The sequence below is a fragment of the Notechis scutatus genome, chromosome 4, assembly GCF_049901735.1.
Source record: "Notechis scutatus isolate UNSWTSFEM ecotype Mainland chromosome 4, rNotScu1.2, whole genome shotgun sequence".
Taxonomy (NCBI): Eukaryota; Metazoa; Chordata; class Lepidosauria; order Squamata; family Elapidae; genus Notechis; species Notechis scutatus.
Genome location: NC_142012.1, coordinates 28,441,060 through 28,459,873, shown reverse-complemented (window position 1 = coordinate 28,459,873; position 18,814 = coordinate 28,441,060).

Sequence of the window (18,814 nt, the reverse complement as noted above, 5' to 3'; positions counted from 1 at the left end):
TACTATATATTTCAGGTAACATTCCCAATAAAAATGTCTCTGGTTTCAAGTCTATATGCTTTTTTGTCATTTTTTCCAACCATGTGTGGATTTTAGTCCAATATTTTTTGGCATCCGCACAAATCCACCACATATGGTAATATGAGCCCGGTATCTGATGACATTTCCAACATTTTTCAGATTTGTTCTTGAACATTCTTGCTATTCTTGTCGGGGGGAAATGCCACCTGTAAAACATCTTATACAAGTTTTCTTTATATGCTGTTGACATTGTCATTTTATAATTTTGAGACCACAATTTTTGCCATTTCTCTAGATCAATCCCATATCCAAAATTCTTCCCCTAAGCAATCATAGTTTCTTTAACTTGTTCTTCTTCTAGTTTAATTTCTAATAAATATCCATACAATTTTTTAATCACCTTTTCATCAGTACCTGTCAAAATCTTATCTAAGTCAGTCAGTTTATCATAGAAACCTTCTGTTTTAGAATCTTTTTGTCAATACTATCATAGTTTCTTTTACAAATTCTTCTTCCATTTTAAAATTAATAAGTAATTATAATTTTTAAATTAATTTTTCATCTGTCCCTAACAGTATTTTATCCAGTTCTTGAGGTTCCTTATAGAATCCATACATTTCTATTTCTTTCTTGTGTCTTGTTTGAATTTGGATAAATGGCCACCAGTCCAAGTCAATTCCCTGCTTTTTTAATTCCTGTTTGGATTTTAGGTCTCCGTGCTAATACTTTGACTTAAAGGCTTCAAGGAGTCTGATTTTGAGTGTCTTTTAATTCCCACTATCAGGGCTTCTTCCCTTCAACTGGTGGTTCCACCACATCCACTTTGATAAATTTTACAGAAACTTCTTCATATTAGAGAATAGGATGGCATGCTTTTTGCCACAAGCTTTCTTAATATTACCAGATGCACAATTATAGCTATAAGTTGTGACTATCTATTATCACCCAAAATTCTACATCCTGTGCTTGATAGCCCTAAAACATCCTGTCCGTTGTGTTATGACTTGCATTTCAAAGACAAATAGCTATTGTAACAGCACTTTTTACCATATAAGCATAATAATTCCCTTTCATATATAGTTGTACTTATTTGAAATGGATTTTATAAGGTATAGAAAATTCAAGAGTAGTACATATTGTATAAACAATCCTTGTCTGCTACAATGGCAGAAAGATATTATTATGAGATTTATTCTATATCTATCATAAAACAGTTCTTATATTTCAATGGGAAATATATATTAAAATTAATGTTATCACCCTGACAATCATGTGTACAACCTGGTGTGCCTGCTTACTCTCTTCTAATCCCTTCCTCTCCAATCTCTCTGCTCTGCATGGCATGGGGAGGAGAGAGAAAAATCCAAGTGATTTTCTTTTGTGCCTGGCCTGCCCTGACATCTTACAGAGCACAGCAGACACAGAAACCCGAGGTAAGAACATCTTCCCATGCTTTTCTAGAATGGGTCACCTTCAAAGTACAGCTAGATTATATTTCACAAATGAAACAAGATTTAAGATTTAAGTATTCACATTTCATTGCCTTTACTGATATAGTATAGACTTGAGACCTGGGTCAAACCTGTATCCAGTCATACTTATTCCATATCTTATACCACCAGCCCATCTGATAACCCAAGAAAGCCCTGAATTCCCTGAATATACGCAGGCTGCTTAATGGCAATCACATGCAGTATCAACTCTGAATTCAGAATTTGAGATTTATGGTGTAACTGTTACCATGTTGCTAGACAAAATTCCAACCTTCTGATGAAAACCAACTAGAATTGGTTGCCTCATAAAGAACTATTTTTCCTTCACTGAAGGTATTTAAGCAAAGACTAGATAGTCAAATGCAGAAGTTCTATAACATATCCTGAGGTGAGTAGAGTTGGTCTATTTCCCACCTCTTCCCCCATACACACACAAATACAATCAAGCAGAGACTGATAAAATGAAAAGAATAATATTTAATAGAGGAATTTTTGCACATTTCTATTATTCATTAGCCTCATGAAATATCCAATGCAAATACAGCTACAGCTACAGTTCTCATCCAATAAATGTGATCGATGAAATGTGATACAAACAAGCATGTCGACTCTAGAGATGATGCTTGGCTACTGAGCTATAGATTGTTTCATTTGCTTAACACTAATTGTATATGAATAGGATTTATTGCACATTACATTCTTACCTAGGGAATAATAAATCATCCCATTCAGCACAGATGATGGTCTGCAGAAACAGGTTCACAGTGATAATGACACTTACAAGCTCTTATGATAATGTGAATACGACATTGCTGTCTGCATTGCTTACTCTACTGGCATATAAACTGCCTGATTTAGTGGATGATCCTATTCAAATATTTATAGATTTTTTTAAAAAAAGCACCTGCTAAATAATCATGTGGAATCAGATTGTACAAATCCATTTCAATGTATATGTAATAATTGACTATATGCATGGTGGAAATCAGTAGTGATTTGGTGACTAATAGTTGGCAACCATCGTAAAAGGTAATCTGTAGATGTGTTCCTTTGTAAAAATGACAATTAAATATACTGTACTTTAGTCAGAACATCCTAGATACAGTATGAAGAGGTTGGAACTACACATAATCCTCTGCTTGTAACTATTTGAAGTTATAATGTCACTGAAAAAAGTGACATAGTTGATCCTTGCACTGTCACAGTCTCTCTATGGTCACAACTGGAATTCGGGCATTTGGTAATAAGTTGGTTGCAGCATCATGGGGTGAGGATTGCCATTTATAACCTTCCCAGGGGACCAAGCACCAAGTATGGCTGTCAACCAGGGAAAAAAAAGTGCAACCATACTATCATAATGGACGGAGAAGTAATATATGCAAATATATGCAGCCAGCTGGCTGAGGAATTCTGGGAGTTGAAGTCCACAAGTCTTAAGGTTGCCAAATTTAGGGAGCCCTGATATAGGATATTGGTAAAGAAAGGTATTACAAGGTATTACCTATCCTCAGGTTCCCAAAAATAAATGTGTGGAAAGCAGCTAGACAAGCTGCTGTTTCCCTACTCCATTTCACACCGACACCCACCCACACACCAATCTTTTCATGTTTACTGGGCATGTATGAATGACAAAGATCTACCAAGTGGAGGTCTTTGCCTCACAGAAATGAAGCAATCCACATCAGTGCAGCTAAATACCCCCTCAAAGCAGAGTGTTGCACCTCAGTGAAGGACCATTTTAGCTCAACAAGGCAAAGATCTGTGGCATGTGCTTCATAGAAAAGCAGTCCTTATCACCCAGAAAAATGAAGTCATGATACTCCTCCACTCTGTTATTTAGAAGCATTGTTTCACTTTCCCTCATGTTTTGATCTGAAAGGGCTTCCCTTGGCTAATGACACAAAGCTACCTTTCTGAGGTTTGCACAGTTCTAGTGTTGGCAACAAGAAGTAGAGTGAAACACATTTGCAGTTTCTCAGGAACATTAGAAGAAAAAGTGGAAAAAGTGTTGTTGTGGCCTGCCAGCAGCCATTGGAGCTGGCAGCAGACTCAGACAGTGAGGAGGTTGGGGAGGAATATGGGCCAGTTCTGGAGCCTGGGGAAGGCTCTGATGAGTGCTCTGCATCAGAGGCAGAGGTGGGGCCAGGGCCGTCTGATAGTTATCAGTTGCTTTTGGAGTCAGAGATCAATGGGGCAGAAGAAAAACTGGAGCCTGTTCCCAGTGTACGCATGTGCAGAGCTGCCAGAAGAAAGGAACAGTCAAGGACAAGGGTCGGCTCTGGAGTAAGGACACAGGTGGACGGTGAATGGCCCCTCCCATAGAGAATAAACAGGAGGGAAAGGGGAGTGGTGTTTGCACGGGACAATTAGCTCAATTCATTAGGGTGAAGATCTATTCCTGACTTCTTGCCAAGTAATTTCTGCTACAGTGTGGCATTTGGAAGATATTGGCCTGGCAACTCTCTAAGCCTGTTAAAGGTCTGTAGTTGTGAAATCTCATGAAAGACTGTTTGCCAGGACTTTGCTTGAGAGGAATTCACTTTAACCTAAATAAAAGGGGTTTTATCGGGACGAGGAGTCTGCTTCATGATTTTGGGAAGCCTAGGTCAGAACAAGTGTATATCCCTTTCTCTCTTTAAAAAAATTACTTTAAGAAACTTGTTTTATAAAATGTGTATGTGTAAGGAATGTTACACATTCTAAGTTTTTTTTTAGGGTTGCAAAAATATGGCTCCCCACTAGATATCAATTGTTAGATTCCCACCCCCCATACTTCATTTCTGCTTTATAGCAACAAATATCTGATAATTCTACTAACTGTTACCCTGTCTTTCCCTGGACTCCTTTAGAGCATTTTCAGAAAGGCTATAATTGTGGAAGCTGTACTTCACTGACATTTTCAAGAGGTCCAGGTTCAAACTATGTCCTTTTGTTTGTAATTCTCCTTAATTTTACTACCTCATCTTTGATTTGTTTTTCACAAAAGAATCCCATTAAGGAGAAGGAAATGGAATAGCTGTAGGATTGTGTTTTGATTGGTAGTCTTCGGAGATACTTTCTGAAAGAACCCTTAAATAGATTTGAATTGGATACTACTGGTAGAGCACACTATTGCCAGGATTAATAATCACAAAGAAATGCACTGAATGATGGAAAACAGGTTGAACATACATGTCAATTTAAGCTGCCTTCCATGGACATGCAAGTAAAAAAGGGGGTGGAGCTTTGATTGCTTAGTCACAGCCAACATCCTGACTTTTATGACCATCACCCTAATATACATTGGTCTGAATTAGAATGGAAAATTAATAGATACAATACTGAATGTGATTGCTCCCCCATTATGCTGACATAAATCTTACAGACCTTTTAGCACAGAGCTGTCAAACTCCCATCCCACAGTCTGGATGCGTCACACACTGGCCATGCCCATGTCCAGTTTAGCGAAAGGGAAAAAATCCCAATACATCATGTGACACTGCCATGACAACATGAGTTTGACACCCCTGTTTTAGCACTATCCTATTTTCTTATTCCATAAAAGATTATTCTTTCCTGTTATTAAGGAATTCATACTTTTTTCAAGTATTATAACAGTATTTTACACACTATTTTACTGAATGTATCACTTTATTGAGCCCACCTGTAAGGAAAGAGAGAAAAGAGAATTAAAATTACAATAACTTGGTATCCTTGTCTTGCTATAGGCAGTGTAGTTTCTTAATTTAATAATTATATATGAATCCCAACATCTGTGACCCTCACCATTACATGGCAAAAACAATTTGCTATGAAGAGATTCTCTATAATCAATAGAGAAGTCAAGGAATGTGCGTGATTGATGGAGGGCTTAGGACAGTGGAACAGTTGTGTCTGGAAAAAGTTTTTATTAAGGACATTTGGAAGTAGCAAAGGGTGTCCTTGTGATTGGCATTGCTACAAACTGGATTTGGCTGCTTTAGGAAAGGAGCACTTTGCAATAGTGACAAATTGCTTGCAGCAATTTGGGAAATGTTGAAATATGGCTTGCTAAAATATAACCTTGGAAAAAGAACGTGAAAACCCTAGGTATTGGATCTGTATTTTTCCTCTCACATTATCACAAAGCAGAAGACTCCGCCAAGCTATAGTCAATCATGTTAGAAGACCTTCGGCTTAGCTTATATGAACGAGACTTCACATGCAATTCTGAAGCAGTGCAATGGGCAATTTAATATTTGGTTCTCACCCAACAGTGGTGTTGCATGCTTCGGTTCCCATGCTAGCATCCCTACTGAGCAATTGAGTTGATTCTCCCCTCTTTTTTTCTTTTTTTGCTGGTTCAGCTACCAGTTCTGCTGAATTGGCTCTGCTAAATGCTATGATGGGTCAACCATGGCATAAATGCTGATAAATGCTATGATGGGTCAACCATGGAATATTGCAAGACTGTACCTTCCCAAGAGTTCAGAAAAAGTTGGGGAATATAAACAGGGACGATATAGAAGTGCATGGAATCACTCTATGAATAAGAGTAAAGGAGCCCCTGAGGATTTTACTCTGCTAGTTGTTGCTGACTATAAGGGGTACTTATCTTGTTTCAAGGCCATTGAGCCAGCACTGTCTGAAAATATTTCCATGGTCATGTGGACAACATCATGTCATGGAGTGCTCTTACCTTCCCACTGAAGTGGTACCTATTTATCTACTTGCATTTGTTTGGCAGGAGCTGAGGTGCCACCCCCCCCCTCTATTCCTGTCACATGGAGCTCAGGTCTCAAACCTGGGCTGCCAGCTTTGCAGACAACAAACTGCTGAGCCACTGCACCATAGTGAATGAGATAGTGGTCTCTAAATTGATATATAAATAAATATATAAATAAACTAGAACACTAACATCATCACCACCCACTTATTAAACTTTGTGCACAGGCATCTACAAGGTTGGCAAGCAGCAAAACAGGCACCACAAATTCCATTAGATACTTGATTGTGACATCATAGAGTTAGCACAGAAGGGCAGAACTTTCATTGTGATTACACAATAATGTGCCATTGTTTTGACATCATTTTGATTATGAATGGATGTTTGTGCTACATGTGCAACGTATCAATATTCTGGAAAAGAGAATAGAAATCTTTACATTGTATTTTTTTTTTTTTTTGTTAGTGACTGAACTAAAGGTCTGTCTACTGTCATACTTTTTGCCAAAGAGATACATTTGACATTCAAAATCAAATAATAAGCATGTTAAGGTTGTAATGCAAATATCAAGAAATTCTTCAGAATATGAACTATTGTATAATATACATGCCAGTACTGAATTTGAGGCTGGAAAGTTTTTGAGTGCATTTCTAGAGCAGATTGCTATGATTCATATGAGCTTCTGCTTTCGAGATTCATTACATGATTTCACGTAGCTCCAACATTCTGAAAATGTTTTAGTTCAAACTTATGCAGAAAGCTACATGTCAAAATTGCCATCTGCATAAGGATCTTCTTTCTAAAACATTCGTGCAGTAATTCTTCCAGTCGTGACTGAAATAGGTCCTTCCTATTACAAAACAAGGCAATCAGAGAGTTTCTTTGATGATCTGTGCAATCTTATAAAAATGTTCATCAATTATATATTGTAGAAGCTCAACTGGATATTTTATGAAAATACATCGTTCTTAGCTAGGATATGCAGATTGATATGACAATGTAGTTATCATATAAGTGCATTTCTCGTGCATTAGAGTTCTTATTATCTTACTGGTGCAATTTTGTATCACTGTATTAAGGTTATCTAGGTCTAGCTTGAGACCAATTTGCCAATTGCTTGCAATGGCAAAAAAGCTTTTATTTTTAAAAAAGTCATATGGGAGAAAAAAATAACTTTATACCTTCACTTATGCTCTACCAGCCTCATACCAGTGAGAGAGCTCTTGCCATCATATAATGTTTAACTTTCTTACCTTGAAGAAAGAATTGCTCAGCTCACAAAATAATGCAAGTAATTTGATATATTCTATATATATTTTTAACAGAGCTCTGTTTTGCCTAAACAACCAACTCATTCTAATCTTACTGCCTTTAATATAACTTTCCTTAACTTTGTCTTTTTTAAATAAACCATAAGGAATATCTTCTTGAGGAACTACTTCTGAACCTTTCACTGGCTACTCATTCTAAATGCCTTGAACCAGGGGTCTCCAACCTTGGCAACTTTAAGGCTTGTGGACTTCAACTCCCAGAGTTCCTCAGCCAGCAAAGCAAAGCTGGCTGAGGAACTCTGGAAGTTGAAGTCCACAAGTCTTAAAGTTACCAAGGTTGGAGACTTCTGCCTTAAACTATAGTCCCTTCTTCCCTTACAAAATATTTTCTCTTGACCTCCTGAAAATCAAAATCTTTCTACGACATTCTGGAGCCTGCTTCTGGATTATAGACTTTATTTGATGTCTCAGTTCAGTTAAGTACTGTGTATGAACCAGAGGTGGTATTCAGCAAGTTCTGACCAGTTCTGGAGAACCGGTAGTGGAAATTTTGAGTAGTTCGGAGAACTGGCAAATCCCACCTCTGACTGGCCCCGCCCCTATCTATTCTCTGCCTCCCGAGTCCCAGCTGATTGGCTGGGTATTTTTTCTTTGTTGCCCTGCACAGGAGAATGGAGCTGGAAATCAGGTAAGTGGGGTGGGGAGCAAATAGGATTTTGCATTAACCTTCCCCCAGAAGTGGAGAGGGAATGGGATTTTGCAGTATCCTTCCCCTGCTATGCCCACCAAGCCATGCCCACCAAGCCATGCCCACCAAGCCATGCCACACCCACCAAGCCATGCCCACAGAACCAGTAGTAAAAAATTCATAGTCCCACCACTGGTATGAACCCTGGCCTTCTGTCCACTGACGATCCTCACTCTGTCAAGGACCTTCAAGTACTCATATGAAATAAGATAAGAGCCAGAGCTCACTGTAACAGCATTGCCAAAAAGGCATCAAGAGTTGTAAATCTAATCTTATGAAGCTTCTCCTCCGGAAATATCGAATTGCCAACTAGAGCATACAAAACTTTTGCCAGACCAATACTCGAGTACAGCTCATCTGTCTGGAATCCACACTGTATGTTGGACATTAATACAATTGAACAAGTCCAGAAGTATTTCACAAGAAGAGTACTACACTCCTCTGCTCGCAACAGAATACCCTACACCACCAGACTTGAAATTTTGGGCTTGAACAACCTAAAACTACACCGCCTACGGTTGGACCTAAGTGTAGTACACAAAATTATCTGCTACAATATCCTACCAGTCAATGACTACTTCAGCTTCAACCGCAACAATATAAGAGCACACAACGGATACAAATTCAATGTAAACTGCTCTAAACTTGATTACAGAAAGTACGACTTCAACAATAGAGTGGTCAATGCCTGGAATGCACTACCTGACTCTGTTGTTACATCATCAAACCCCCACTCCTTTAACCTTAAACTATCCACTATTGGCCTCACCCCGTTCCTAAGAGGTCTGTAAGGGGTGTGCATAAGTGTACAATCGTGCCTACCGTTCCTGTCCTATTGTCCCCATATTCATACCTATTTCCTTATTCACACTCATGTTTATTTTTATACCTATTATCTTGTAAGCGATTGACAAATCAAATCAAATAAATAAATAAATAAATAAATAAATAAATAAATCTCTGGGAAATGAAATGTGGAGAACAGATCGCTTTTATTTTTATTTCTTTTAAAATATATACTGAGATACGTTGTGTATGGAAAGAAGGCAACCCAAATAGAGATCTGTAATTCATGTAATATAAACTACAATAACTTATAGTTCTAAGGAAATAGTTTTATAGACATACCCCTTAATGTTAATGCACTTTTAAAATTAAGTAGTAGCTCCAGCTAAAGTAAAACGACAAAAAATATCACAAAATATTATGTCCTACCTACCCAAGACTTTCATCCATTTCATCCAAAATGTTTCTTTGGGATGTAAAGGCAGAACATATTTCATCTTTGTCACAAGGTTTATTTAGTGTGTTTGTGTGAATAAATCTACTGACTCTTAGCTGTTAAATTACAAGGAAATCTGGTATATTGATTAAAGCTTACGTTCGTGGTATAATGTCAAAAAACCCAGGAAGGTCATATCTGGCCTCAAATTGTGCAGTGCAAAGACCTTCATATTTCAAAGAAATGTGGCTTAGAAGCATTCCAAGGACTGGAAATTGGTAGTTAAAAAGTGTGAAGTATTAAACAATATTAATATTTGTCAACTTTCCCAGGTAAATCAGAAACATGACCAGACAATTTAATTTTACTTATTTATTTATTTATTTTACTTTATTTATGTCATATTTCTTAACCTCCCATCTCCCTGAAAAAAAAAATTCTTTCTTCTAAGGCTGCATCAATAGAATCTTGTAAGTCTGAAAATACAAACCTCCTGCTGCCTCTTTAATGGTCTGAGAAGCTGGGGGGGAAGTTGGCCCTCAGCCTCTTTCTCCTCAGATTATGCAGCTGCAGGCAATACCCTCTCTTATCTGACCATTCCCTAAAGAGGATTTCTCAGGGCCTTTCTCACATGTCATTATAATTAGCATCATATAAATGACTATTTTTGTTTCAGAAGCAGCAGTAGTAACTGGAAAAGAAACGGTGTTGTGATAATTGACTTCAATCACTTGGGATTACATATACCCAGGAATATAAAGATCCAAGGGGCGTATTCAACAGTTAATGTAATTCAGAGTTATTCTGCAAAAATGTACATAACCATTGCTGATCGTTTTCATGTACTTAACCCTAGACCTTAGATATAATTATCAATAGCTATATCAATCTGGTTTACTGTATTTTAAGGCCTTGGATTTTGATCTAATGACTTTCTGTATAAATTAGCCTGGGTAGTTGGAAATAGGATTAGACATTCTGGGAAGGGAGCATTACTTTTTAAAGAAGATATCTTCTACCACAACTGAAAATAGAAAGTATTAGTAATGGTATTTGAAAAGATTTCAAAGAAGCAGAGTTGTGCAATACGCATCCTGAAGCAATTTCAAGGAAATGTAAGATTGAGCAACAAATGCCAATGAACAAACAAGATAAATATGTCTGTTCCATTAATGGATGTGTGTGTGTGCCATACAAAGGAAGTATGCAAGCCATGATCCTATCATCTGTGGACATATTAGCACCTTTATATCTTTAGCATTGAGGGACCAAAGACTACATTTTGGCAGGTAGGATCCTCACTTGGAGGTGGGGATAGTAAGGGCCATTACAAGAGGATTATGCAAAATAGTTGGTTGTACCAACTACTTAACCAAGATCAAGATTTTCAGTCCTTCCTCTATATTTCAATGAAAGTTTGAAATAATTGGTTTTTAAAACAATGCTAGGTCAATTTTAGGGTCTTTACCAATGATGAGAAATGGTGTCATCTAATTTTGGCAATCATGTCTGAGGGAGCTTTAAAAAAAGGAGTTGTGACTTTGGAAATGCAATATGACTATTGCTATAGAACACAGCCTATAAAACATTTGCATGCTTACAAAATTTTCAGTTTTTGAAGGGCTGTCTTCCTTATCAAAGTTGCTGTGGGAAATTACTAAACATACCCAATGAAAATGAAATTGTACCCCTATTTGTCTTCAAAACTATTTTAGAACTCCTTGGATTGATCAACCATTTGCAAATCCATTTTGTTGGCAATACTATCTAATCCATTTTATATCCATTTTGTTCACAATATAACATGAGACACTAAGGTCAAGTTACATCACATCCAAGATTCCCTTGGTCTACCAAATTAATAAATCTCTAATAAAAAGGTATGCTTGTTTTGATAGAACTTGCTCTTACAAATCTTTGTTCGGTCTTGATAATGGTTCCTTTTATATGCTTATAGATATGATAATCCATTCTACTACTTTACCTAGGGCAGGTTTTAAACTAACTGGTCTACAGTTTACTGAGTCTCTCCTTCAGCTTTGAATATTAGGACTATGTTTGTTCTTCTGTAGTTTTCTGATACATCCGTTTTTCTAGAGTTTTTAAGAGTCATAATTCTAACATCTAGTTAATGTTGAATATTAAGCAGTGAATAAAATCAATACATGCAATAAACACAGAGAAATAAATGTAGAACTGACAACGAAGTAGTGAAAGTGATAGATATTCTGGTGACGGGTTAAAGAATAGATAAATATTGTCCTGGAAAATCAAACATAAGATTAATTCTAGGAGGGAAGGTAATAATAAACTTTAACAAAGGTCAGAATAAAGTAGTAAAGTAATAAAATTCTGAGAATTAATATTTAAGAAAAGGTATGAGAAAGAAGATAAAAGCCTTCAAATAATAGATCTTAATAACCATCACAATAATCCCCAACTCCAAGAACTCTCTATATGTTATGACTTAGCTTTCCACCTACAAGAGCTACACAACTACTGTCTGATGCAATTGCCTCAGCAATGATAGCAAAAAATGATAGAATCTTGGTAGCAAGATTCAGCGATCAATCCCATCATTTTTTACATGGAATATGGAAGATAGAACCAATGTTTTGCCTCAGGCAACAAAATATCTAGGGTCTGTCCAGGCATAAAACATTCTGATATCAGATGCTGTGTCAGTCATAAAACTCTGGACCTTACTTGTATACAACTTGGGTTTGCTGCTGCTCATTACTTGTTCTGTTGCATTTAGTAATGCTTTTAAAATTGTTCCCTTTTTCAGTATTGGATTGTAGACTGTTACAAAATACAGATTTGATACGGTAGTTATAGATTTATTTATTTAGCATATGGCGAATACGTGACTTATAGTAGCTCAAATGTCAATGTCCAGTCCACCCAGCCATTCAAGGACAGGGCGATCCATGCTGAAAAAAATCAGTCATTGGGCCGATGCAAGCTCCCAATGGACACCCGGACACAATGTGATGGATATTCTGCTGAGGAGCACCATAGTCACACTGAGGGACAGAGTACTATTGACCTCACCCCTTTCCTAAGAGGTCTGTAGGGGGCGTGCATAAGCGCACCAACGTGCCTATCCTCCCTGTCCTATTGTTTCTTTTTATATATTTTTATTTTAATTATATATATCCATGTATTCATAACTATGTTTTACTTATACCTATTATCTTGTAAGCAATTGACAAAATAATAATTTAAAAAAAGACAAGACCCCAAGACCCCACTCAAACAATGAGTCATGGAAGACACCATGTTGGGCATGGATCCTGCTCAGAGCCAACCAATGCTGGCAAGGAAGGCCAAAACCTGGCACCCTCCCATGCAGGGCCATCCATGCAACTGTCTGTATCTGGGCGCCAATGTCAAAGCTGCTAGACAGCTGCCGAGTGAATCACATGACTGTAGAACACTGTGTCCATCATAAATATGAGTCAGTTGCCAAGTGTCTGAATTTTGATCATGTGATTTGATCACCGTGGGGTTGCTGCAAAAGTCGTAAGTGTGGAAAATGGACATTAGTCATGTTTTTCAGTGCTGTTGTAATTTTAAATGGTCACTAAATGATCTGTTGTAAATTGAGGACTAATTGTAGTATAAGAACCTCTAAACCAAAACAATATATAATAGTCCTGTGGCCTTCTCTAAATAGTTAAAAAAGCTCTCCAGAACCAGTATACTTCTACTTTGGCTTGCTTCCAAAACCCAATTGAGTTGAGGAATGTCTTGAAGCCTATAGAAAGCTGTTCCATCATTTGACTGGTGAGGTCAGGATCTGTTTGGTATCGTGCCTCCAAAATCATCACAATGAATGCCAATGAGAGGAGGCCAACTCTTGTACGGAGAACTGATCTTGAGTAGCTCAAAAATATTATAGCTAGGCCACTAGGCTACTACCATTACCTTGTTTTTCCTGTTTCTTCTGAGTAGGAATCAGAAAATGCACACTTTATGCTGCTGACTGATCACTGCTTCATTTGGTCTGCAGCTAGGAAGAAGACAGGGTAAGTACCAAGAGCAAATAAAAAGGCTAGGCAGGGATGTCATCTCAAGTGCCAAGGAAGAAAGTATTAGTCATTATAAAATTTGAATATGTACTTTGTAAGTTTTCTCTACTGACACTTTGAAATTCTTTTCCTTTCCTTTTTGAATACTTAGAGCCATATTGCCGGTGTTCCATCTGGTACTGAATTATGGAAGATAAAAGATAAATCATCCAGAGTGTGAATCTGTTTTCCTGGACAATAATCTCAGATGAATAATAACGTCAGGCAACAATCTTCTGAGTTGCAGCCATTAATCATTGATTCTGAAGTTGATGGAGCTGGATACAACTGACCAACAAAGCACTAGAGCCAGTGTTTAAATCCATATCTGTATACTCAATATCTTTTATTCAGCCAGTAGCAATGAATGTCAGCATGTCAATAGAATTTATGTACATGACAATGGAAGGTGATTCCTAGCACCAAACAACTGCATTTAATGCGAGCTACATTTAGTATCATCTACATTTAATATCAGCAAGTTTTACTAGAACTTTTAACAGCAATTATATTTTAGGGGCATTGAAAAAAAGATTATGTAGGCTTTATTATTCTATTGCCACAATATGGTAATAAGAAGTGAAATAGTTTCTAGTGTGGGCCCAGATTCAAATCTGTTGGTTGTTACTAAAGCAGTTTAGGGATACAACCTCACCAGTAGTGGGATTCAAATAATTTAACCACTGGTTGTTTGCCCTAATGATTTCTTCAAACAATCAGTGCACCAAACTGCTCAGAAACTAATAAACCAGTTCTCCTGAAGTGGTGTGAACTGGCTGAATCCCACCACTGAGCCTCACTTCCTTCACTGGTGATACCTGCTTAATTTGCTGATAGCATTCACATCCTTCTCTCTGGTTTTTAGTTAATAGCAACAGCTCTCTCCTTCTCCACACATCACCCCTGTAGTCAGCTCAGAAAACAGAACTGCCCAGAATTTCTAGCATTAGACCTATGAGTGTGGATATTTCCCATAATAAGTTGCTGCTTCTCTTATACCCAGTATGCATACCATACAGGTGAGGAATTTCACCAAATAGCGAAAGCTTGCCCATATTATTAAATAATTTGTTTATTTAACAAATCTATTTAGTTGTTTAAATCATTTTTACATGTGTTGCTAAATTTTCAGCCAATGTTTTCAGGTAAACAATGTTGCTCCAGAAATAATTATTTCCCACCTTCTTAATTATCTAACTGGTTAATCAATGGCAGAAAAAAAGGGACTTAAGACAAACAATGAAACAAGGACACAGTGTAGACCAGGAGTGTCAAACTTGTGTTGACATGGCGGCATCACATGATGTATCAGGGTTTTTCCCCCCTTGGCTAAGCCGGGTGTGGCCATGGCCAGCATGTGACCAGAGGTGGTATTCAGCAGGTTCTGACCAGTTCTGGAAAACCGGTAGCGGAAATTTTGAGTAGTTCAGAGAACCGGCAAATACCACCTCTGACTGGCCCCGCCCCCATCTATTCTCTGCCTCCTGAGTCCCAGCTAATCGACTGGGTCTTCATTTATTGCCCTGCAAAGGAGAACATAGCTGGAAAGCAGGTTACTAGGGTGGGGAGGGAATGGGATTTTGCAGCAACCTTCCGCCAGGAGTGGAAAAAATGGGATTTTGCAGTAACCTTCCCCCAGGAGTGGGGTGGGAATGGAGATTTTACAGTATCCTTCCCCTGCCAAGCCCGCCAAGCCAACTGTCAGGAAATTTCTCCTGAGTTCTAGGTTGGTTCTCTCCTTAATTAGTTTCCATCCATTGCTCCAAAAGATGTATAACACTTTTAAATGAAAAACCTGTAGTATACCAGATGTTTCTATATGTTAGCTGCCAAGAGTCCCTGCCAGTATGCCAAATAGTGATGGACACTGAGAACTATCTGGTCAGATATATTTGGATGGTCACAAGTTCCTCATCTCTTATGTACTGTGTGTTACAGATGCAGATATTCAATAATATTACACTAAGCATCTGATAAAATTTATGAATGTAATTGCTTTCGTTAATTGTTTTAATTCTGTTTCATTACTGTTTTTCATAGTTTCCAGAATTAAATATTTCTCTCTTCTGCAAAACCACGAAACTGTATCTCTCTTCCTTTGGTCATGTCATGCAGGGAAATTCAATGGAGACAGCAATTATGTTTAGAAGAGTTAGAGGTAAAAGGAAACCAGTCTGTTAAAGATCATGATGGCCGGACATCACCAAAACTGACACCAGCCAGTACATAGAAAAACTCAAAGAATTAGTGCAAGATTGGAAGATTAGATTAGAATTAGAATTCTTTATTGGCCAAGTATGATTGGACACACAAGGAATTTGTCTTGGTGCAAATGCTGTCAGTGTACATAAAAGAAAAGATACATTCATCAAGAGTCAAGAATCATAAGGTACAACACTTAATGATAGTCATAGGGTACAATAAGCAATCAAATCATACTAGGAAACAGTCAATATAAATCATAAGGATATAAGCGACAAAGTTACAGTCATACAGTAATTAATAGTAATAGTAGTGCAGACTTTGTAAATAGTTGGACAATGTTGAGGGAATTATTTGTTTAGCAGAGTGATGGCTTTCAGGAAAAAACTGTCCCAGTGTCTAGTTGTTCTGGTGTGCAGTGCTCTATTGCATCATTTTGAGGGAAGGAGTTGAAACAGTTTATGTCCGGGATGTGAGGGGTCTGTCAATATTTTCACAGCCCTCTTTTTGACTCGTGCTGTATACAGGTCCTTGACTGAAAGCAGGTTGGTAGTAATTGTTTTTTTCTGCGGTCCTAATTATCCTCTGAAGTCTGTGTCTGTCCTCTTAGGTTGCAGAACCAAACCAGACAGTTATAGAGGTACGGATGACAGACTCAATAGTTCCTCTGTGGAACTGTGATGTGGAGAGATCTACCCCGTAGACTCACCAAGAGTCAGACCTGACTGAATACATAACATTATAATCATTGTCTTTCCATTAGCAATAATTGAACCTCAGATAAACCTCATTGGCTACGATACTGCATCATCATCGTCCCTGCTATGCTATAAACATGGGCTAAGTTCTTCACATTGTTCTTTACTTTGTGTGTCACTTTTGTGAGTTTTATTACTATATGTTACATATTACATATATTACATATACAAGTACCGGGACAAATATTTTTCAAGCACAGATGAGCTTATAATCAAAAGAAGTTACTAGAGAAAAAACTTGTTTTTTTTCACATCTGAATTGCAAGATGTTATGACAAAACTCATTTCTAGAAGCACTTTCTCTAGCCCATGTTATGTCCAAAGCTTAACTGTGCATTGGTTATCTACACTGATTAGGAAGTATGTAGGCATTTGAAGAGCTTTTAGAAAATTGTGCTCCATTTCCAGTCTGATCAAATCTACCCAAGCTGATGAGACCAATGTAAATTTTGCATTTATGAGGTGAGCTCATGAAACCTGATTATTTTTGTGTCAAGTAGGAAAATGTTTATTTATCCATAATGCAATACTGCTCTGCATTCCTGTGCTGAGCTTTGAAACAGAACAAATATACTTCTATTCCAAACTTGAATAATAAGCTTAATGATTTGTATTCCAGGGTCATCTGCAGGGGAGATCACAATCTAAATGTTGGGGATTGTTATAATTTTGCCGTCCCTTTGTTTGGCCCTTTTGTAACTGCATATAACATACGAGGGTTGGATTGTGACATAGCACACACCATCTAATAGGTTTTGACATACATACCATGAATGCTACTGTTATATATTTTCATTGATCATTCAGGTATTCAGGACATTTTACATACCATAGTAAGCCACGATGAATCCTTGCTTATCAAAATAACTATATTAGCCAGAGTTAACAAGCTAGTCTACCCTTTAGTCCACTGTGGGAATCCCCCTCCCACTTCTAGAAGAATGAAATATTTTGGAGAATATTAAAAGGGCAAGATATTATATTTCCCTAAAATGGAGAAACACGCTCTTAAAAAACAGAAAGCAGACTCAGTCTCCCTGCCCCAAGCAGAAACTGAGGAGGCAGCTTTTAAAAATGCAGATTTGGTAATCCATTCAAGACAGGATATTTTGAAACAAAGGCAAAATGGTAGGATTAGAAGCAGCCCCTTACCAAGATCCAACACAGGATGAAAGCCATTAGGAATTGCCTGACACCCTTTCAGAACATAAGTCCCTTCATTGCATGACCCCTAGAGCAGTCCAAACTTTACCTGGGAGCTCAGATAAACAATAAGCCAGAGGTTGACCAGTTTAGGACAGACAAGCACCTATGAATTGCATTTCCTCTTTTGCCCATAGAGCCAGCTATGACCCCTACATAACCACTACATGACCCCCATAGGAATCTGACAACAACCAATAGAATATTAGAAGACATGTTCTTGCACAGGAACAAGAAGCTCAAATACAAAGCCCAAAGAAGGTATAAACAACCTTCCCCCCCTTTCAACTCCATTTTGTCAGCTGCACCAGAATCACAAAGCCTGGTGGTTCTGTTCATCAATAAATGGACCTTTGTTTCCAATCAGCCTCCTGCCTCCATTTTATTTCCAGCATCTTTCTCCCAGCTTGGAACTGAACCAGATGTATATTTCTTCCAACACCATTTAACCCAGATGGGCAAAAATGGTAGCCTAAGATCAACTGCCTCTGCAACACATGCATTGCATGTTCTGGGCACCACTTCATGTGCAGCTCCTTTGTTCTTTTGGAATTTGTTTGGCCTGTGTTCTCTAGGCATGCCCCATGTTAGTCACTATATTCTACCAAGTCCATACCCTCTTCAGCAACTTAAACAGCCCATTGGATCCCACTGGTTCAATCCCTCTTGCTTTCCAAATGGAGGGTCACTGAGAAACAATTTCTAATCCCATGCTTGCTATGGCTAGAAAATCAGTTCTGGTCAACAGCAGAAAGTTTACATGGGTACAAAAACACATGTGGAAAGAGCTTTCTTCTTATGCTATCTTCCTGCTTGCTGCTTGCTTTTCAGAGTGCAGAGATCACAGAGGAACTTTCCCTACCTCTGCATCTGATGGCAGTCCTACTTTACAGGCAGGAACATAACAGGGGACAAACCACACCATGATCAATGAGCAGCAGGTTATTAAGTCAGACAACAAACATCCATCATCACCCTACCATGCCCTTGTCCCCTATTGTGCAATAATATTCACAGAAATTAGAATCTAAAATTTCCACTATCCATTACTCTCTACTGAAGAGTGAGACACAGAATGGTTATTTGTTTTTCAAAGCCACAACTTATCCAGACTTGTTCCTGCAGAGCCCCCAAAACAC